We start from the raw sequence: 22,481 nt of genomic DNA, 5'->3' as shown, positions 1-22,481 counted from the left end.
CTACAGAGGATGGCAGTGGACTCCACAATGACTCCACCCATCTGCCCCACATCCTGGGAGAACCTGTGTAGGTCCTCCACATATTTATGATGTTTGGCCATTGTCCTTCTTTTCATACCAGGACTCCTGGAGATCTGAGTCCACAGGCTGTTGAGCCAAGGGCTGCCTTTTCCTGAGCCTCCACTCAGCACCGTCAGACCTACTTCAATTGCTGCCTCCTCTGGCTGCCTTGTGCTGGGTGCATAAAGTCCACATATGAACTGTTTCTTTCCTTCTGGGTGGACCTTTCTGTGCTGGTGAATGAGCGGTGGGTGAGGATGTGATGGTGGGTCCAGAGGTTGCGGGACCTGGTAATCTTTCCTCCTCCTTCATCTCTGCTTCCGATTGTGTAGTAGCTAGAAGGAAAGAGGAAGAGAGGATAGAAAGAGTAGGGGATAAAATAGGAAGCAGTCTGTCGCAAAGAAATGTATGCTTGGAAGGAGGCTGGCTGTGCTCCTGTCACAGAACAGAAAAAAGAAACAAATTGTCATCACGAACCAACTAAGGGCACAGTACTCCCATTTCACCATTACCCACACATGGGCCAATTACCTCCCAAGGAATGACAGTGCCTTTTCTTCAAACGTGGTTAGTACCTGAATGTCAGGGGGGCTTCCCTTGTTGCCTGCCTTCCCTTTGCACATGGGTGGTCTTCTACAATAGTAATGCACACAGTGTGAATTGCAAGGGCTAGAATTTCGACTTGTTTGCGACCGTTTTTCTGCCTGAACGAAGTGGAATTTATGTATTTTTATGGCACTAAACGAGTCGCGCAACATTTTGAGTCCACGCAGAAATTTTGGTATTGGTTTTGCGCTTGTGCTAAAACTTATCTCCCGCATGATGTTTTAAGGGTTTTGATGACGTCAATCAGCGTGCAATGCTGCACTTTCGCCCCGAGCGGAAAAGTCGGAGATATTGCCCATTTTACCATCCGCCCGAAAAAAAATCAGTCGAACCCAGGTCAGACCCAAGTCGCACCCGACGCCATCATCAAAACGGAGCAGAAGTTCAGTGCACCAAAGGATGTGGAATAGGAAGGCTGTATTTTACACAGAAGTTTTATGTGAGCTTTTAAGGACATTAAAAAAATGGGGGCTATACTATCTCAGCCATTATTTCTGGCTGCTTTTTCGTCGCGCTGGAAGAAGGGTTATTGATGAGCATTTTGAGCGTAATCGAAGAGGTTGCAGACATATGGGGAGGAGGCTTTACCCCCCACGAATTTACAGGCAGCAACACTCATACCTGCAGCTCTCTGAGGCACAGTGCATTAGAAGGTTGCGCTTCTGAAAAGAGGTGGTCACAGAGATGTGCCAGCTCATACAGGCAGACCTACAGCCTACCAGCAGCAACAGGATGCGCTGCTTGTCGAGGTGAAGGTGACTGCAGCACTTGCCTTCTATGCCTCTGACTCCTTTCAGGCATCAGCAGGGGACATATGCTCGATCTCGCAGTTTGCTACACATCGCTGCATTCACCAGGTAACTACTGCACTGTACGCATGCAGGATGGACATTATAATGTTCCCAATATCCAAGGAGGCACAGGATGAGAGGGCTGTAGGTGTTGGATGAATTGCTGGCTTCTCCAAGGTTCAGGGTGCCATTGACTGTACACACATCGCCCTGCGAGCACCTTTACTCAATCCAGAGGTTTACCGAAACAGAAAGGGTTTCCACTCCATGGACGTACATGTTGTGTATGCATGTCTGTTTACTGTGTGATGTCTGTAACACTGTTATGCCACATTGAATGTACCCTTATACTGCACGCACCTTACCGGTACACCAGAGGGTGCTGCTGCTGGAGACCTAGGGGTTGCCTGCACACGGCAGGTAACCCAGTATAAAAGGGAACTCACAGCTTGTTGTCGGCACTCAGGAGCTGCAAATAAAGGACTATAGGTCTCGACAGTTTAGGTATCATACCCTGCCTCGTGGAGTCATTACTAAAGGTGCCTAAATACACCACAACTGGCAATGGGAATACGAGGTCACGAACTACATGCTCAACATGTCTAACCTCAGCAACTTTCAGCAATTTACAGGGAGATAAGATTGGGACGCTTTTGTGGAAAGATTGGAACACTTCTTTATAGCCAACGACCTGGAAGGGGACACCAGCTACACTACCGAACAAACGCAGGGCCATCCTGCTTAGCAGTTGTGGGCCCACCATCTACGGCCTCGTCAGGGACTTACTAGCCCTGGAGAAGACAACCACTAAGAGCTATTAGCAACTTGTAACAATCATACAGGAACAACTAAAACCGAAAGAAAGCATCCTCACAGCCAGGCACCATTTCTACTTACCGGCGACCTGAGGGCCAAGAAATTGCCAAGTATGCCGCACACTTAAGAAGACTAGCTGCACCGTGTGATTTTGGCGACCACCTTAATGAAGCACTAAGGGACATATTTGTCATCGGAATCGGCCACAAAGGCCTCCTACACAAATTGTTCTTGGCTGACATCACGGTCACCCTGCAGAAAGCAATTCAAGTGAGCCAGGACTACATGGTTTCGGCCAGCGACCCCAGGCGAATACTGACCCAGGACTCCAAGCCGGCGAGCGCAGTGCACCGCATGGATACTTCTAAAGGCAGAAATGCCCTGAGTCCGCCACATGGGGAAAATCGGATGGCCCCGTGCTGGCGCTGTGGAGGAAACCACAGGGCCCACCAGTGCCGCTACAAAGACTATGCATGCAAAGGCTGCAAAGAGAAAGGGCACCTTCAGAGAATGTGCAGAAAAGGTTGTACTCACCGCGTCTCTGATGAGTTGGCTAATCACCGGAGCTCCGACACAGATGAAGATGAAGCTGCTCAAACCCTGGAAGAAGAGTATGGAAGCTTTACCTGCTCCACCGGAAGTTCTCCGTGGATGATGGAAGTGGACATCGATGGGGTCCCAGTGTCCATGGAGATCGACACAGGTGCGAGCCAGTGTGTGATGAGCCAAAAGACCTTTGAAAAAATTTGGATGAATCCTGCCACTCGACCAAAACTGTCTCCTGTCCAGGCAAAGCTGCTCGCCTATACCAAAGGAAAAATCCAAATTGTTGGCAGTGTAGTCGTCCAGGTCTCCCAGAGTGGCATGTTGAACAAACTCTCCTTGTGGATTGTAGCCGGCAACGATCCTACGCTGCTGGGCAGGAATTGGATGAACCGGGTCCACATCAGGCGAAGTGGCCCTGTGGAAGAAAAGACCATCACAGCCCTCCTGTAGGAAAGCCAAGAAATGGCTGCAACACCAGCAGCACAAGGAGTTACACTTGTCATCAAAATGGCCGCCGTCATGCCACCAGTAAGCATGGAGGAGCATCACATGACACCGAGCGGTCAATTGGATTTGAAGGCTCCTTTAAAGGAAACCGGTAACCAAAGAAATTTAAAGGGGAAGTTTCAACTATTTGAGTACACGGACTTTAAAGCTAAAGATGTGATTAAAGGGTGCAAGTATGAAAATGTATGCAGTGTAACAATGAATTGTGATGCTGGTTTAACTAATGTGACTAATGATATAAATGCAGGTGTCAGTAAGGCACACATGCTCACCGGGGACCCACCTGTGGAACTATTGATGAAGAGAGGCCTCAAAACCAGGCTCTCTCTAGTCCATCCTGTCCTTAACGATCATGTTGAAACCTGACGTCAACGCCAGCAGCGGTATCACGACTGTGCCGCAGTGTCACGTGACATATCTGTAAATGATCCAGTATATGTACTTAACCACGGTCAAGGGCCCAAGTGGCTCCCGGGCAATGTTACAGATAAGGAGGGTAACTGGGTGTATATGGTTAAGCACAAGAATTGGAAGATGCGCAGGAAACACATTGATCAAAATAAGCTAAAACACACTGACAACCTGAACAGTTGGAAGATGACACCGCAAGCTTAGACAACCAACCAACTCACATCCAGCCGTCTGAAGAACCCACTGTAGTCAACGCCCAGCCCCAAGTCGTGAGAGACTCGGAAAGCGCTGGGATTGTACTGAGACGGTCAACCAGGGAGCGAAGGGCTGCGGACCGTCTGAACTTGTAATATGGACTTGTGCCAAGAACTGGGGGGGGGGAGAATGATGCAATGTATGTACATAAGGTCTGCACACCATCAGGGGGCACTACTGTCAGAGGTCCTAGGATCATAGGTGCACTCATGCTGGGCCCGGTATATAACCTGAACTTCTCCTTTATATCTTCACTTCTGGAAGCTATTAAAGATTGACCAGGTTATACCTGGTCACTGGCTCACAGTACGGAGTTCATTGTATCATTTCATACACAACACCCTTCAGGATGTTACTGCCAGAAATCAGCAGTCACGCTGTGGGAATGGAATGGCCACCGGTTTTTGTGGAATGCCGGCATTTTGAAAATTCCGCTGATGCAGTATCCTGGTGGTGACCCGCTCCCCCACTACCGCTCCGCTGCTGCCGATCCGTCCTAAGTGCGACATCAGAGCTGCACCGCCGATGTTCCACCCCAATCGCAAAATTCTGCCGAGAAAATCTTGCTGCTGCCGCTCGGTGCCAACAACTGCTTTTTCTGCCGGTGCATTGTGCTTGGAGTGTGCTCAAAATGGAGGTGTGGCTGCCATTAAAGGGGTGGACCTACTTGACCGAGTGCCATGTCGGGCCGACAATTCAGCCCCCAGGTTCGGCTGGACCGCCAACAGGCAACCTGGCACGTCCTCTTGGGTGCCAGGCCGGCAAACCCGGCCTAAACTTTCCCTGGTGCCCCAGTGGACCGAACTTAAATAATGGCAGCGGCTCTCCCCTGTAAGTGAAGGGGAGAGACATGATGATGTGCCAGCGTGATTACATCATCAGCGCTTTGCTGAAGAGTGACTGCGGAGGACAGTCCGTCTGCCCCCCAACCTCCGCCCCTCTTGTGTGCGAACTTCCGCTCAGCACTGCACTTCTGCCCCAATTATGACCGACTTCCGGGCTGCTGAAAAACAAAAGCCAAAGAGTGGAATTTTGCTCAAGGGCCACCGCATCAACCGTGCCGGTAAAAACATCCAAAATAGGGTAGATGCAACTTTGTTTCCGGCGGTGGGCAATTTCGGCCCCACCGCCTCTCAGCAGTAATTGATCTTAAGGAGGGGGTTAATTTTGGCCCCATAAAGCAATGTTGTCACCTCGAGTCTCACACATCACAAGTGAGCAAGAACAGATGGTGGAGACAAGGACTGCAGTGGAGAGTCCTCGACAGAGGGTGCAGGACGCTCCCAGCTCTGCTCAGCTGCATGCAGGTGCTGAGCCTCGGGGGTCATCGACAAAGAGGTTGACCTTGGAGGAGCAGCAACAAATGCGCAAGGTTCTGGCAGCTTTTCCAGCCGCGATGTGTGCGATTGTACAAAAAATGGAGGAGTCCATCTCCAACATGAGCAGCACCGTATCCCAGGTGATGACGACGATGTGCTCTTCCATGGAAAAGATAACTACCTGCATAGAGCACTAATGCACCAATCTGACAGGAACAGGCTTGTTGTGAACAACAGATTGCAGTCAGTCATTGACCTCATCTCTAGGAGGGATACCAACATAGACTTGTGAGTTCATCTTCCCACTGATGTGCAGCAAGGTGCTGTTTAGCTCCTTGCTAGCAGGGATGTGCAGGTGGTCCATGAGACTGATAATGGTTAGAGGGGACATGTAAGTGGGGGCTCTTCTCAAAGCCCTCCCCTTTCTCCCCCATTGCCTCCCCCTCAGTCAAAGCCCCAGATGCTGCCTCTGATCCCGATGGCCAAGTCTGCTCCTGCACAGTTGCAGGAGGAGCAGTTTTTGGCGGGGCCATCACAGGCTCAAAAGCCTGGAGGATGTTAGTCAAAAGTATCAAAGCATTTGCAGCAAGAAAGTGAGCAACCTGCCTCTACCTCTGCTGAAGCCACAGGGGTTGCACCTCGTGGAAGCACTCAGAAAAGAAAAAAAGACATGATCATAGATGCACAAGGGTATGCACATGGATGTTTGCCAAAATGCTAATGTTAACTTCAGTTCTATTTATGATACTCATAAATTTATTTCTTTGCACTACTTTATCATCTTGTCTATTTTGCCTGCTATCTGGGAAGTGGCTTTGTCGAGCAATGGGTATTTGGTTGACAGGAATGGTTTGGTCATTGGTTTGTTGTCATGACAGGGGAGAAATTGGTACAGCATCTGGGAGCCATATGGGTGCACTGGTGCAACTTAAGTAAGTCGGGCCATTATGTGCCATCCCAGGCCTCCTGGGCAGCAATGTGCGCCACTATTGGTGCCATCTCCACCTCAGGTTCCTCGTCCTCCCCTCCCTCATCCTCATGTTCTACCTGTACCTCCTCCTCCTCCTCTTCCCCTCCCTCATCCTCATGTTCTACCTGTACCTCCTCCTCCTCCTCCTCCCCTCCCTCATCCTCATGTTCCACCTGTACTTCCTCCTCCTCCTCTCTCCCTCACCCTCATGTTCTACCTGTACTTCCTCCTCCTCTGGAGAGGTGGTGCACTCTGCATCTTGCTCCTCCTGCAGCTCCAATCCTCAATGCTTTGCTATGTCGTGCAGCACGTAGCAAGCGACGATGATTCTGGAGATGCTGCATGGTATGTACTGAAGGGCTCCTCCAGATCTGTCAAGACATCAGAAGCGCAACTTCAGCATGCCGATCGCTTGCTCTGTGACACATCTGGTGGACATGTGGCTGTCATTATAAAACTTCTAGGCCTCAACCTCATTGCTGGCGTCCTCAACAGTGTCATGAGCCAGGTCTTCAGTGGATAGCCCTTGTCTCTAAGCAGCCAGCCTGTAAGTCTGTTTGGAGGTGCGAAGAGCAGAGGGAGGATGGACTGGCACGGGACGAAAGAGTCATCACAGCTGCCAGGGAATGCGGCACACACATGCATGATGATCCTTTTATGGTTGCAGATGAGCTACGCATTAAGGGAGTGGAAACCCTTGTGGTTCACTAACATTCCTGGATGATGTGGGGTGCTTTGGTGGCTACATGTCTTTGCATCAGTGGGATGCCAGCCAGAGCCACAAAGCCAAGCTCCTGCTCAGTAACACTGGCTTCATTAGTGACAAAGATTAAATAAGTGGCTGACTTCTGAAACATGGCATTGGTGACCTGGGTGATGCATTTGTGCGTGCCCAACAGCAAGGTCTTGCAAATGTCTGCTGCAGATCCCTGGAAGGAGCGTGAGGCGAAGAAGTTGAAGGCACTGATAACTTTGACAGCCACTGGTAAGGCTTGTCCACCAGGTCCTCTCGGCTACAGGTCTTGTTCCAAGTGTCTGTGACGAACTGGCGCTATGGTGAACCTCCTGAAACACTGCTGTTCAATCATGTCCAGGAAGCTCATCCTCTGCTGTATAACCTGTGTTTGGGGTATTATCTCCAGCACATTGTAGCCCAATGCTGACTCCCTCCCTCCTGTGGAGCATCAGGTCAGTGAAGAGAATGCTGCTGGTGTGGTTGTTGCTGCTGCTTGTGGAATGGGTGGCGTTGTTGGTGTTGGAGCTCATCGTGGTCCAAGTTTGAGGCCCAGGATGAGACAGCATAAGTAGCACCCATGCTGATCTAATAGATGCCAGGTAAAGAGGAGATCAGAGGCACAATCCTCCAATATATTGAGAGTGACTTGTAATGTAGTGAGAATGGCTTCTGAGGTTGCAGAAATCACCTGACAACTCCTGAAAGCAAAATATCTGCACAAAATGGTGTCAGCAAGAGCCTTTCTCTTAAGCAAGGAAGCAGGTGTAAGGTGTGAGTAGTTATCTGCTTTTTCCAGTTGTCACTTAATGAGCTCCCGCCTACCCTTAACAAGCGAGGTTCCTGAGGTCTGTGAATCCCGCACACAACCAGTAAAAGTTGAAACCTCACATTAAAAAGCCTCTTAAGGATCTCTCAACGAGCAGTTAACTACCTCAACATAGTCACCCGCCTCTCCCGAGCGGCTCCATGGCATGCTTTGAAACCTGCCCCTTTTAAATGCGGAAGTCAGCGGGCTGCCGGCGGGTTCCTGATACACTGTCAATTTTGGCGCTTTTAACCGCTGACTCGCTCCCAAACCCGCACGTTCTGACCAGAGGCTTCCCATTCAAATCAGGCCTGCCCACCCTCCACTCCCATCCCCCACCCCACCCCCCACCCACAACCCCCATCCCACCCCCACCCCCAACATCCACACCCCACTCCTATCCCCACTCCCAACCCCCCATCCCCCCACCACCACCCCGCCCTCCCCATTAAATGTTGTCTGAATAATCATTTTGTTATTAATTTTAATGTGTTCAAAAATTATATAAGGCAAATAACCTCTCAGATAGTACTATCATCTCATCATCATTGAAATTACCATTGCCATATCCATCACATTTGATAGTGCCTGATTTAAGGTCATTAGCATGGCACCATATAATTATCGAGAGGGAAATGTGCTCTAATATCTGAAGGGTGGCAATTAATGAGGTTAATTTAGCTTTGCATTACGAACACTAAAGTTATATTCCAAGTCATGCAAAGGAAATGACTATCATAATGTGTAAAATGTGATATTTCTCCAAATGATTAGCTTTTATTTAAATATGTACACCACTCGAATAACAACTTCTTGATTCTTTATGGAAAGTGTAAAAATGTAAAATGTTGATATCGTATGTTCGAACAACAACCATTATTTGAATCAACCAACAATCCCATGTCTTCTCCTTCATTTTTGATATGCATAATTACCACTTTGGGCTGGCTGATGACAGCCTTCTCCCGGCCCACCCTGCTACGTGACCTGAGATCACAGCTAATGTCGTCTCTAAGGACACTGCACTTGTCATTAAATCGACCTCCTGGTGACATTAGCAAACCACTGTGATTAACACACCATATGATAAAAAGATAGTGCTGCTGTTATTTAAAAAAAAATAGAAAGCCTTGCATTTATATAGTGCCTTTCACGACCTCAGGTCATCCCAAAGCACTTCACAGCTAACAAAGTACGTTTTGAAGTATAATCACTGTTGTAATGCAGGAAACACGGCAGACAATTTGCACACAGCAAGGTCTCACATACAGCAATGTGATAATGATCAGATAATCTGTTTTTCCAGTAATGTTGGTTGAGGGATAAATATTAGTCAGGACACAGGGGATAACTCCCCTGCTCATCGACAAAATAGTGCCATGGGATCTTATACTTTCACCTCAGAGAGCAGATGGGGCCTCAGTTTAATATCTCCTCCGAAAAACGGCACCTCTGAGAGTGCAGCACACCCTCAGTACCACACTGGAGTGTCAGCCTAGATTAATGTGCTCATAGAAACATAGAAACATAGAAAATAGGTGCAGGAGTAGGCCATTCGGCCCTTCGAGCCTGCACCACCATTCAATGAGTTCATGGCTGAACATGCAACTTCAGTACCCCATTCCTGCTTTCTCGCCATACCCCTTGATCCCCCTAGTAGTAAAGACTACATCTAACTCCTTTTTGAATATATTTAGTGATTTGGCCTCAACAACTTTCTGTGGTAGAGAATTCCACAGGTTCAGCACTCTCTGGGTGAAAGAGTTTTTCCTCATCTCGGTCCTAAATGGCTTACCCCTTATCCTTAGACTGTGACCCCTGGTTCTGGACTTCCCCAACATTGGGAACAGTCTTCCTGCATCTAACCTGTCTAAACCCATCAGAATTTTAAACGTTTCTATGAGATCCCTTTTCATTCTTTTGAACTCCAGTGAATACAAACCCAATTGATCCAGTCTTTCTTGATATGTCAGTCCCGCCATCCCGGGAATCAGTCTGGTGAACCTTCGCTGCTCCCTCAATAGCAAGAATGTCCTTCCTGAAGTTAGGAGATCAAAACTGTACACAATACTCCAGGTGTGGCCTCACCAAGGCCCTCTACAACTGTAGTAACACCTCCCTGCCCTTGTACTCAAATCCCCTCGCTATGAAGGCCAACATGCCATTTGCTTTCTTAACCGCCTGATGCACCTGTATGCCAACCTTCAATGACTGATGTACCATGACACCCAGGTCTCGCTGCACATCCCTTTTCCTAATCTGTCACCATTCAGATAATAGTCTGTCTCTCTGTTTTTACCAGCAAAGTGGATAACCTCACATTTATCCACATTATACTTCATCTGCCATGCATTTGCCCACTCACCTAATCTATCCAAGTCACTCTGCAGCCTCATAGCATCCTCCTCGCAGCTCACACTGCCACCCAACTTAGTGTCATCCGCAAATTTGGAGATACTACACTTAATCCCCTCGTCTAAATCATTAATGTATAATGTAAACAGCTGGGGCCCCAGCACAGAACCTTGCGGTACCCCACTAGTCACTGCCTGCCATTCTGAAAAGTACCCATTTACTCCTACTCTTTGCTTCCTGTCTGACAACCAGTTCTCAATCCACGTCAGCACACTACTCCCAACTCCATGTGCTTTAACTTTGCACATTAATCTTTTTGTGGGACCTTGTCGAAAGCCTTCTGAAAGTCCAAATATACCACATCAACTGGTTCTCCCTTGTCCACTCTACTGGAAACATCCTCAAATAATTCCAGAAGATTTGTCAAGCATGATTTCCCTTTCACAAATCCATGCTGACTTGGACCTATCATGTCACCTCTTTCCAAATGCGCTGCTATGACATCCTTAATCATTGATTCCATCATTTTACCCACTACCGATGGTCAGGCTGACCGGTCTATAATTCCCTGTTTTCTCTCTCCCTCCTTTTTTAAAAAGTGGGGTTACATTGGCTACCCTCCACTCGATAGGAACTAATCCAGAGTCTATGGAATGTTGGAAAATGACTGTCAATGCATCCGCTATTTAAGTACCCTGGGACGCAGTCCATCAGGCCCTTGGGATTTATCAGCCTTCAGTCCCATCAATTTCCCCAACACAATTTCCCAGCTAATAAGAATTTCCCTCAGTTCCTCCTCCTTAATAGACCCTCTGACCCCTCAAGGCACCCTTAACTATCAAACTCATGCTGAAAAAGAAGCAAATTTGATGACATTTAGCTGGATGCTTTCCTCAGTGAAAAAGTTATTGGGGGGAAAAAAAGACAGTTTGGGGCCGATTTTCATCAAGACCTCCGCTCGCCCAAATGCCGCCCAAAGTGCCGCCGATGTCCGCCAACATACTGGACAGTATTTTAGGCAGGATAGTCATCGCTGAATTCCCTCGAATGTCGGTGGGTGGCAAATGGACAACGTACGCCGCCAATCTGGGCGGCAGACGGTGGGAGGTCTCATTCTCGGTGGCAGGGGCACTTGCCGCCCAAGTGTCGCCGAGGATGGAGTCGGACCCACGGAGGGTCGAAGACCTGAAAAAAAAATCAACAGTAAACAATTAAAAAACTATCGGAAGACCTTTATGGAACCTCATGCAGGTAAGTCGCTGTTGAAAAATGTTTTTTAAATATTCACTTACCTTTTTTTCAGGTTCTTCATATTACCATCGGGGACAGACCAGCCTGCAGCCACCCCTGTTCTGCCGCCCAGTCCCGCTGAGTCCCGCCTGCAGGAATCTGGCAGCTCGGCAGGCGGGAGCTCAGTTGCGCCACTCGTCCATCCACTGACGTCAGCGGGCGGTTCCCGGTGGCTCTCTCCTCCCGCCCGCTCCAGCCTGCTCCAGGCCACCTCCAAAGTGGCACTGGACAGATCTTCACGAGGAATGTCGGCGGCAGTGGACGGCAATGGACGGCAGCGGGCGGTGAGTTGATGAATTTCGGCCCCTTTATTTTTCCTTACAAAACTTCTGAAAGGAAGGCCCACTGGCTGAAAATAATCTGACTGGCTTCCTTATTTTCTATGTCCCAGGTCCATCTGTGTTGCGATATAGCCCAAACACTGACTGTTGTTAACATGGCTGAGCTATTGCCACGGCTTATTGGTGTACTACCGATTACATTGTGCCTATGATTACTATCACAAAGTTATAGACATCCGCAAGGTATCAGTTTCCATTTCCAACAAACAGGTTCAATTAATTAAGAAATTCTAGGAAAATAAATTAAGGGCTGGATTTTCATTTTGATTCCGTCTCTGTCAGCGCCCCGGAGGGGCAGTAGTGGCTCTGGAAATGATTACCGCCTGGGCGGCAAGCTTCCAGCGCCCCGCCGGAACATATGTTGGCGCTGAGCAGTACCACCCGGGAGCATCACACCGGTGTGCCAGCCCCTGGTTTTGCCGCACTGTGAAATTTGCTTGGAGCAGCACCCGTAGTGCCGCGTGGTGGGGATCGCCTGGGAAAGTGGGGCGGTCCGAGCTGTTCCGGCAGCGGTGAGGGAAGGAATGACTGCATGTGATTGTTTTTTTTTGTTTTCTTTTAGCAATTTATCTTTATTTGGGGTCAATAATATATTGGAAAGTTTTTCTGTGTTTTGTGTCCCGATTTTCTTTTGCAGGGAGGCTTCTCTTAGGGTGCTCTGAAGCCGGCTCTTTAGCAATGGATTTTCAGTTGCTCAGCCAGCCTAGCGCCCTGAGAGAGATGTGGAGTGCCTCCCTCAGCGCTCTGCTCCACACTCAGGGCCCAGCCACTGAATTCTGTGGATACCGACGCAAACCATTTCCCATCGCAAAATGTACCGCCCCGCTGCTATTAACACCCTAAGAAGCCTCCAACCGAAAATCCAGTCCAGAATCTATTATGAAAAAATATTTATAAAGGTCACTCTAGTTCTTAAATTTTCATATTTTAATTATTTTGTCCATTTAAAGAGTTAGGTGGAATGATGTTTACATAAATATATAATTATATTACATGACTGCTATTTATTTGCTTGTTCATCTTTTACAAAATAAATTAACTTAGTATTTTAAACTTAAAACAAAATATAATGTGATGCTCTACCAGCTTCAAAGTCTGGAATAAGATCGTCTGGAGGCAAAGGATCATCTTATAGCTAAAAACACAATTACCAGAAAGGGTTTGCTGTTCATTTTCTGGACATATTGCCAAAAGCTAGATTTCAAGGCAAGGATAAACATTCTTGAATGTATGTAGAATTGGGACTTGCCAATGAAAATGATTTAAAATATAAGTGCCAAAATCTTCCAGGGTAAAAAGGTAAGAAAAGACTCCAAAAATGTAATATGTACACTTTGGCCGGAAGTTTCCAGGGGGTGGTAACAAGTGCGATCGGTGGTGGGGCGCGTGGAAAAGCTATTGTTTTTGACAGCGGGTTGGGAACCTGCTGTCATCTCATTCCCATGCAGCTTTCCCTCAGGCACTTCTGTCATCACGGAGTCGACCCGACCAGCAGCATTGGGCGACCCAATTGAGTTGATTAACAGCTAGTTGTCAGACCCTTAGCAGGCTTTCTTAACTTACTTTTTAAATTTAACTACATGGCCATGGAAACCATGCTGTTCGAGAAGGACATCTGTCAACCTGAGGCGGGAGTTCCGTGGCCATTGCTCCAGCTGATTACTTGACAGCATCAAATGTACAGTAAAAACTCCCACCTGACAGATGATCACTTTCCTCAGGCAGAAGCTGTTGCCCAGTCCATTTCCAGCACAGATTCTGCAGGCTGCAAGTGTTTCCAGCAAAGTCTCCATCCAGTGTCACCTCTGTCATCTGTACTTCACTTGCCATCTATTCCATCAACATGGGTGCCGTTTATACTGTCTTACTTTGGTCCTCGGAATCGGAACACGATGAGGCCCAACACCAGCAGTACCAGGCACACCAGCAATACCAAAAACAATACCACCAATCTTCTCTTCAACCACCTGATACTGCGCAGGACACGGCACCTGCACCTGAACACATTGCTGCCCAGAAGGCCAGGGATAGCCTCATCATGGCCAGATTTTGTTAACTTTATGCTGTACACCCCGGCTGCCACATGATGCACCCCACACCACCCCACACCAACACCATAAAGAATCCCTACAATGACCAAGCCATTCCTTTCACACTCATCATCATTGCAGGGGTTACCATTATGTCTCACCATTCACTGCAACTCACTAAGTCACTTCCAAAGATGCACACAAATCTGTCCACGACTGGAAAGTGCTGAAAATAAAGATTTTTATGTTTGACACCACATTAACAGAAATGTTACATAAACATTGGATAAAACATTATTATGAGGGTGAGAATGAGGGGTGGCTAGTGAGATGGTGATGTGATAATGTAGATAGAGTACATTGGGTGGAGGTGCAAGGTAAGTTGGTGTGAGTAAGGATGTGCAGGAGTAGGGTTGGGAAGGCAGAGTGATGGGGATATGATGAGAAGCACAACAGGATGAAGTTGAGTGTGGCTTTGTACTCACCTTTCCTGGTCTAATGAGATCATTCAAACATTTGCGGCAGATGTCCTCCTGAACACATCCCTGCTTGTGACCTCCTCTAGAATGTGCAACCAGGTTGTCTTGGTCTCCTGGAGAGGTCTCTTCCACCCATCAGAAGGGAAGAGGACCTCGCTGTGTGCTCTGACTCTCTCCATAAGCATATGCAGTTCTCATCAGTGTTTGCAGCAGTCCAATGCTGTACTACACTGACAGCAGTATGTTAGATTAAACGTCAAATCTAATGTGGCCATGGTCCTTTTAAAGATCATATAGCCCAGACCAGGTAAGGATGGCAGATTTCCTTCCCTAAAGGATATTAGTTAAACAGATGGGCCTTTACGACAATCCGATAGTTTCACTGTCACCATTACTGATACTAGCTTTATATTCTAGATTTATTAAATTAACTGAATTTAAATTCCATAGCTGCCATGGTAGGTTTTGAACGCATGTCTCTGAGATCATTAGTTCAGGCCTCTGGATTACTAGTTCACTAGGATAACTAGTATGCTACCATATCTCATATGACCAAAAGCTGGTCAAAGAGGTAGGTTTTAAGGAGCATCTTAAAGGAGGAGAGGTAGAGAGGCTGAGAGGCTTAGGGAGGGAATTCTAGTGCCTAGGGCCCAGGTAGCTGAAAGCATGGGCGCTAATGGTGGAATGATTAAAATTGGGGATGCGCAAGGGACCAGAATTGGAGGAGCACAGAGATCCCAGAGGGTCGTAGGGCTGGCGGAGATTACAGAGATAGGAAGGGGTGAAGCCGTGGAGGGATTTGAAAGGAAGGATGAGAATTTTTAAATTGAGGCTTTGCCGGACCGAAACCCAATGTATGTCAGTGAGCACAGGGGGTGATGGTTAAATGGGACTTGATGCTAGTCAGGATACGGGCAGCAAAGTTTTGTATGTTCAAGTTTATGGAGGGTGGAAGATGGGAGACCAGCCAGGAGAGCATTGGAATAGTCAAGAATAAGAATAATCCTAAACTTTGAAACTAAATAGGTGAACTATTTATGTAAAATAGTTTAAATAAAAACGTAAGCACTTTAGTTTTGTTCCCTCAACTTTCACTTTTCCTTTTATTCTCTCTTATTTCCTATTCACTTATTTTTATTATTGTAACTAGTTTTAAAATATTTCCTTTATATTATTTTTGCTTCCTCTTAGTCATTGTCTATGTAGGAAGTGAAAGTTATTTACAAATAATTAGATTTTAAAAATCAACTACAAAGACTATTTTATAGTAAATTAAAAAATTAAAGGGATATTAAATTGCTTTGGGCAATACCGAATTGGCAGCCGATTTGAACTCCGCACAATTTTATTTTCCATTCACTTGCGATTCGCCAGCGTTGATTTTGCGCTACCACCCAAGATAAATGTATACCACAGTGTTTAGATTGGTACGGTCAAATCTTAGATGCAACTAAATAAATCTGATGCCTAAAGATGCATTAAAACAGGAAAGGCTGCCATTGGCTGAGTAAAATCGGATCAGTAGCTCACAGATCAAGATCAACCTAGACAATTAAACTTATATGTAATACATTAAAGGTTATTTTACAATTAAATATTACTGTAGGGGTAAATACTTTAATTTTTGAATCTGAGCTTCTATTCCAGAAGGATCCAAAGTTATTTCATTTGACAAAAACCAGATTGTAAATCGCTTAGTTGCAAGCACAACATTCTAACAGTATAGTCCCTGTGCATCCATGTATGTCACATTATTGTTGTTCTAAGTTAAGGTTGAGTAGACTTCACTTTATAGATGAGTACAATGGGAAACAACTTTCAACAATCAAAGTAACATCAACTGTTCTAATGGCTTTGATTATATATGAGACCCAATAATTATAAAAAATCCATAGTGTATAACTGAAAAGAAAAGCAAACTTCAGCATTGTATTTCTGCAAGATGATATAAGTGATTTATGTATAGAAAAGCAATCAGTTCTAACCTTCTTGAATTTAATTGGTATATAGAAGTCAGCTTGTAAGAATAAGTATGGGTAGAGATCATCAAATGCTGTATGGAATATAATAGTTCCCAAAATCGTATGGCCTCAGAAATGTTATTCCAAGACAGTAAACTTTATTGAGAAAGCTCCCAGCTGAGTGAGAAATGTGCCCTTAGCTACTAACTTCTCTAAACTACATTTCCACGACAGATTCAGAATGCTGCAAGTCATTACACAAGTCTCCATCCAATCTGATCTCATTACCTCTCCTACCATTGACAGATCGCTTCTGTCATCTTTACTTCACCTACCATCTATTCCATCAGCATCAGTGCCCTTTATACTGTCTCACCTTGGTCCTCAGAATCCCACCACAATCAGCCCCAACACTAGCAGTGCCAGGCACACTAGCAGCCCCAACACCAAACTTCTCCGCAATCACCTGATGCTGCACAGGACACAGGGCATCAGCACCAGAGCACATTGCTGCCTGGGAGGCCAAGGATGGCTTCACCATGGCCAGATTTATTTCACTTGACACTGTACACCCTGACTGCCACATGATGCGCCAGGTTGGCACCACTCCACACCAATACCATAAAGTATCCCTACAATGCCCATGCCTTTCACTCATCAGCATTGCGGGGGGTACTATCACGACTCACCATTCACAGTAACTCACTAAGCCACTTCCAAAGGTGTACAGAAATCTGTCCAAGAAGGCAAAGTGTTCAAAATAAAGATTTCAATGTTTGTAACCACAATTATAGAAACTTCACATGAACATTGGCTAAAACATACAAATGCCTACCCTGTGTCTTGTTGGTTGGTATGTTTGCAATAGGATGAGGGTGAGTGTGAGGGATTGCTAGTGAGATGGGGAAGTGATAATATAGATAGAGAGGGATGCATGGACATGCAAGGTAAGTTGGTAAGTAAGGATTACATAGGATATGGCACAGAAACAGCCCATTCAGCCCAACCAGTCCATACCGGCATTTATCCTCCACTCGAGCCTCCTCCCATCTTTCCTCATCTAAATCTATCAGCATAACCCTCTATTCACCTCTCCCTCAAATGCTTGTCTAGCCTCCCCTTACAATGTGTCATGTATTCAACCAGCATTATAACCCATGTATAATCTGACCTAAGTTGTACACTGTGAGAACAATGACCACTAGATGGTGAAATTGTGGGAGACACTTCTAACCTGGACCTTCAGGTATAAAAGGGGAAGCTCCACCCACTTTCATCACTTGAGTGCTAAGGAATAAAGGACAGGTCACAGACTGACCTTCTCTCAAGCATGGGCCTCATGTGCATTTATACTGTATAGTAAGGAGGTATCAACGGCGACGAGAAACTGGGATTCAAACCACGCGAGCATGGCTACTAGCAGAACAGACGAGAGGTACTGTGTTACGGAATGGCTGGGACAGAGATTCAACATTGTTAACGCAGCACACAGTTCTCCAGGCAGACAAGGGCAATTGGGCATGCCCCAACATGTAGTTGAACCCAGAGGGGGAGTTCGACAGAGACAATGGCAAGCTGAACAGCGATTCACGCCATTGCAAGGGACAATGCAACCAGTAATGGGGCCATCAACACCTGTTAATGGCGCACTCAAGGACAGTCACAGGGGCAGTCAGGGATGATCGACTGGCAAGGGACCTTTTGTTTCCAACAACAGCTCATGTTGGAGGCGTGGAGGTACACACTCAGCCGGACTTTGCAGAGATGAGCAAAATACCTGCAGTAATTGCAGAAATGAACACTGGGGGAAATCGCTGGAAGCTGAAGTTCAGCAAGTTCATGTGGAGCACGTATATAGTTCATACACCAGGACGCCACTGATAATGATGAAAGTGCTCCTCAATTGCATCCCAGTATCAATGGAGCTAGACACGGGGGCCAGCCAGTACCTGATGGGTATCAAACAGTTCGAAAAGTTGTAGGCGTCCAAGGCCCGGAGGCCAAAATTATCACCGATTGACGCACAGCTATGGGCATACACAAAGGAGATCATTCCGGTGCTAGGCAGCGCCACGGTAGTCGTGACCCACAAAGATTCGTAGAACAGGTTGCCACTCTGGGTTGTCCCGGGGGATGGTCCTGCACTGCTGGGGAGGAGTTGGCTTGCTGTAATGAAGTGGAAATGGGGTGATGTCAACGCAATTTCCTCTGTGCAGCGAGTATCATGCTCACAGATCCTGGACAAATTTGACTCATTATTTCAACCCGGCATTGGCACTTTCATGGGGGCCAAGGTAGTGATTCACATAAACACGTATGCCAGGCCAGTACACCACAAGGCAAGAGCGGTGCCGTACGTGATGCGGGAAAAGATAGAAGGCGAATTGGACCGCCTACTGAGGGAAGGCATCATCTCGGCAGTCGAATTTAGTGACTGGGCGAGCCCGATTGTGCCGGTGCTCAAGGCGGATGGGTCGGTCAGGATATGTGGTGATTACAAGGCCACCATCAATCGGGTGTCACTCCAAGACCAGTACCTGCTACCGAGAGTGGAGGACCTCTTTGCGACGCTATCCGATGGCAAACTTTTTTCCAAATTGGACCTGACCTCAGCTTACATGACCCAGGAGCTGACGAGTGAGTCAAAGAAGCTGACCACCATCATGACACACAAGGGGTTGTTTGAGTACAACAGATGTCCGTTCGGGATTCGCTCGGCCGCCACGATCTTCCAACGAAATATGGAAAGTCTCCTCAAGTCGATTCCAGGGATGGTGGTTTTTCAGGACGACATCCTCATCATGGGTTATGATACTGAAGAACACCTCCACAACCTGGAGTAGGTGCGACGCAGACTGGACCGGGTAGGGCTGTGACTGAAAAAGGCAAAGTGCGTCTTCCTAGCTCCAGAGGTAGAATTCCTGGGGATGAGGGTAGTAGCAGACGGGATCAGCCTAACTACGTCCAAGACGGAAGCGATCAAGAGAGCACCCAGACCCCGTAACATGACGGAGCTGCGTTCGTTCCTGGGGCTCCTGAACTATTTTGGTAACTTTCTTCCCAAATTGAGCACGCTGCTAGAGCTGCTACACATGCTCCTATGCAAAGGTTGCGAATGGGTCTGGGGGGACAGCCAGGAAAGTGCTTTTAATAGAGCACGCAATTTGTTATGCTCCAACAATCTGTTAACGCTATATGACCCATATAAGAAACTTGTGTTAACGTGCGATGCGTCGTCCTATGGTGTCGGCTGTGTGTTGCAGCATGTCAGTGCCAAGGGTCAGATTATACATCGGTTACAATGCTGGTTGAATACATGACAAAATGTACAGGAGCAGGGTAGGGAAGGCAGAGTGATGGGAATGGAATGAGTGGCACAGCAGGATAAGGTTGAGTGGGGTTTTGAAGTAACATTTTGTGATCTACTGAGATCATTGAAAGGTTTGCACCACTGCAGCTTGGTCCTCCTGACGACGTCCCTGCTTGTGCCCTCCTGTGCAATGTGCAACCAGGCTGCATTGGTGTCCTGGGGAAGTCTTCCGCCCATTGGAATGGAAGAGAACTTCCCTGCCTGCTGTGACTCCCTCCATAAGCATATGGAGGGAGTCATGGGAGAGCCTGGGTGCAACCCTGCATCTTTGTGCAGTGTTTGTCAGTGTTTGAAGCACCTCAATGCTGTTGAACACTGACAGCATAAATTTCAAAATAAATGTTCGGCCAAGGTTCCTGAAAAGCCCTGTCCCCTCAGTACAGATTCACACGAGGCATGTAGTGAAGTCAAGATCACTGTGGACCTGCACCTTTATTTCACAGCTCTGGAATGCTGCACTTGCCTGATACCTGTCCTGATATACCTGTCTCTTGCAAGTGCACCCCTGGTGGTAAGTTATGCTGGTGGTTACAGGTCATATCTTATTACAGTCGTGTATAGCATGTTAGGATACAGTTATATATAATAATGTAAGATACATGACATCACCCTCCCCCAAGGTCTTATTGTCTTTAGAGGTTCAGTCTCTCAGGTGGTCTACACTCTCGCGTGGAGCGTCTGAGTTGTGGTTCAGTTGTTTGCCTTGGTGTCTGTTTTTCTTTGGGTGTGGTTGCTGGTATCTCGCATGGGCTGTCTGTTTCGATTGGTGTGATTGTTGTTGACTCGCCTGGGCTGTCTGTTGGGATTGCCCTTTCCTCAGGTTGTTTCCTCTGACTGTCCACCAGGTGTGGTGCGAGTTCCACATTGTAGTCTGCCTCTGGTTCCGCAGTGTTATTGGTAAATCTGCTTTTGACTTGGTCTACATGCCTCCGGCAGGTTTGGCCATTGTCCATTTGTACTACCAGTAGCCTGTTACCTTCCTTGCCCGTTACTGTCCCTGTAAGCCATTTGGGACCCCTGCCATAGTTTAGTACAAACACTTTGTCCCCTATCTCATTCCATCTCCCCCTCGAATTTCTGTCATGGTACTCAGTCAGCTTATGGCGCTTTGCCTCAACGATTTCATGCATGTCTGGGAGGATTACTGAGAGCCTTGTTTTTAAAGTCCTTTTCATCAACAGTTGCGCGGGGGGAATCCCAGTCAATGAGTGCGGACGGGATCTGTCTGCCAGCAGCAGTCGCGACAGGCGACCCTGCAGCGTGGGACCTTGGATTTCAAGCATGCCTTGTTTAATGATTTGCACTGCTCTCTCCGCCTGGCCGTTGGAGGCCGACTTGAACGGTGCTGTCTTGACGTGATTTGTGCCATGGTCAATTATAAAATCTTGGAATTCTGCACTGGTGAAGCACGGTACATTGTCACTGACCAATATGTCAGGGATTCCGTGCGTTGCAAACATGGTTGCGAGGCTCTCCACAGTGGTGAAGGTTGTGCTCGAGTTTAAAATGGTGCATTCAATCCACTTTGAAAATGCATCTACAACTACGAGGAACATTTTGCCCATGAATGGGCCCGCATAGTCTACGTGCACTCACGACCACGGTTTGGTAGGCCAGATCCAGGGGCTCAGGGAGCCTCCCTGGGGGCATTGCTGAGTTGGACACAAATGGTGCACCGTTGGACGCATAGCTCCAAGTCCGCGTCAATACCAGGCCACCAGACGTGGGATCTGGCTGTGGCCTTCATGAGAACGATCCCTGGGTGCTCGCGATAGAGCTCCCAGACAAATGCCTCTCTGCCTCGCAGAGGCATGACTACTTGGCTGCCCCACATCAGGCAGTCCGCTTGTCGTGAGAGCTCATGCATGCACCTGTGAAAAGGTTTGAATTCCTCGGGGCAGGCATCGCGAGCCTCTGCCCAGTCACCGGTTCGGACACATCTTTTTACTAAGGATAACGTGGGGTCGCTGGCCGTCCAGGCTCTGATTTGGCGAGCCGTCATGGTCGAACCTGTGGACTCAAAGGCATTGATTGCCATGACTATCTCACAGTCCTGTTCGTTAGACCCTTCCGTGGTCGTCAGCGGTAGCCTGCTGAGCGCGTCGGTACAGTTATCTCTGCCTCGTCTGTGCCTTATGGTATAGTCGTAGGACGCCAGCATGAGTGCCCATCGTTGAATTCGCGCTGAGGCGTTGCCGTTTATTGCCTTGCTCTCCGATAAGAGGGACGTGAGGGGCTTGTGGTCGGTTTCTAATGCGAACATGGCCCCAAAATGTTATTGGGGTGCATCTTTTTGACACCGTACACGTATACGAGCGCCTCCTTCTCTACAATTCCATACACGCGCTCCACCCGCGAAAGTGACCTGGAGGCAGAAGCTATGGGTTGTAATTTGCCCGCACTATTGACATGTTGTAAAACGTACCCGACCCCATACGCTGACGCATCACATGTGAGAACTAGCTTTTTACCTGGATCAAAGAAAGTCAAAACACTGTTGGAACACAGAAGGTTGCGTACCTCATTGAAGGCACGTTCCTGGGCGTCCCCGCAAAACCAATCGCACCCCTTCCTGAGTAGCACATGGAGAGGCTCCAGCAGCGTGCTTAAGTTCTGCATAAAGTTCCCAAAGTAATTGAGTAGCCCGAGAAAGGCGCGCAGTTCTGAAACATTCCGGGGCCTGGGTGCCAGGCGAATTGCTTCTGTTTTGGACTCTGTTGGGCGGATTCCATCAGCGGCAATCCTTCTGCCCAAAAATTCAACCTCGGGTGCGAGAAACAGGCACTTGGATTTCTTAACTCGTAGGCCTAAACGATCCAACCACTTTGGTACT

General features: G+C 47.6%; 1 long non-coding RNA gene across 1 annotated transcript in view; it reads left to right on the top strand.

Moving 5' to 3' along the window:
* LOC139265353 (uncharacterized) overlaps positions 1-22,481 on the top strand; it is a 98,357-nt gene that overhangs the window by 2,738 nt on the left and 73,138 nt on the right. Inside the window, exon 3 of the long non-coding RNA XR_011593539.1 lies at positions 11,481-11,751. This is a non-coding gene — a long non-coding RNA (uncharacterized lncRNA). The remainder of the gene's footprint in view (positions 1-11,480; positions 11,752-22,481) is intronic.

This window comes from Pristiophorus japonicus, chromosome 6 (assembly GCF_044704955.1).
Source record: "Pristiophorus japonicus isolate sPriJap1 chromosome 6, sPriJap1.hap1, whole genome shotgun sequence".
In the NCBI taxonomy this organism is placed as follows: domain Eukaryota; kingdom Metazoa; phylum Chordata; class Chondrichthyes; family Pristiophoridae; genus Pristiophorus; species Pristiophorus japonicus.
The sequence above is the reverse complement of the archived record's forward strand: the minus strand, read 5'-3'. Positions and strand labels throughout refer to the sequence as shown.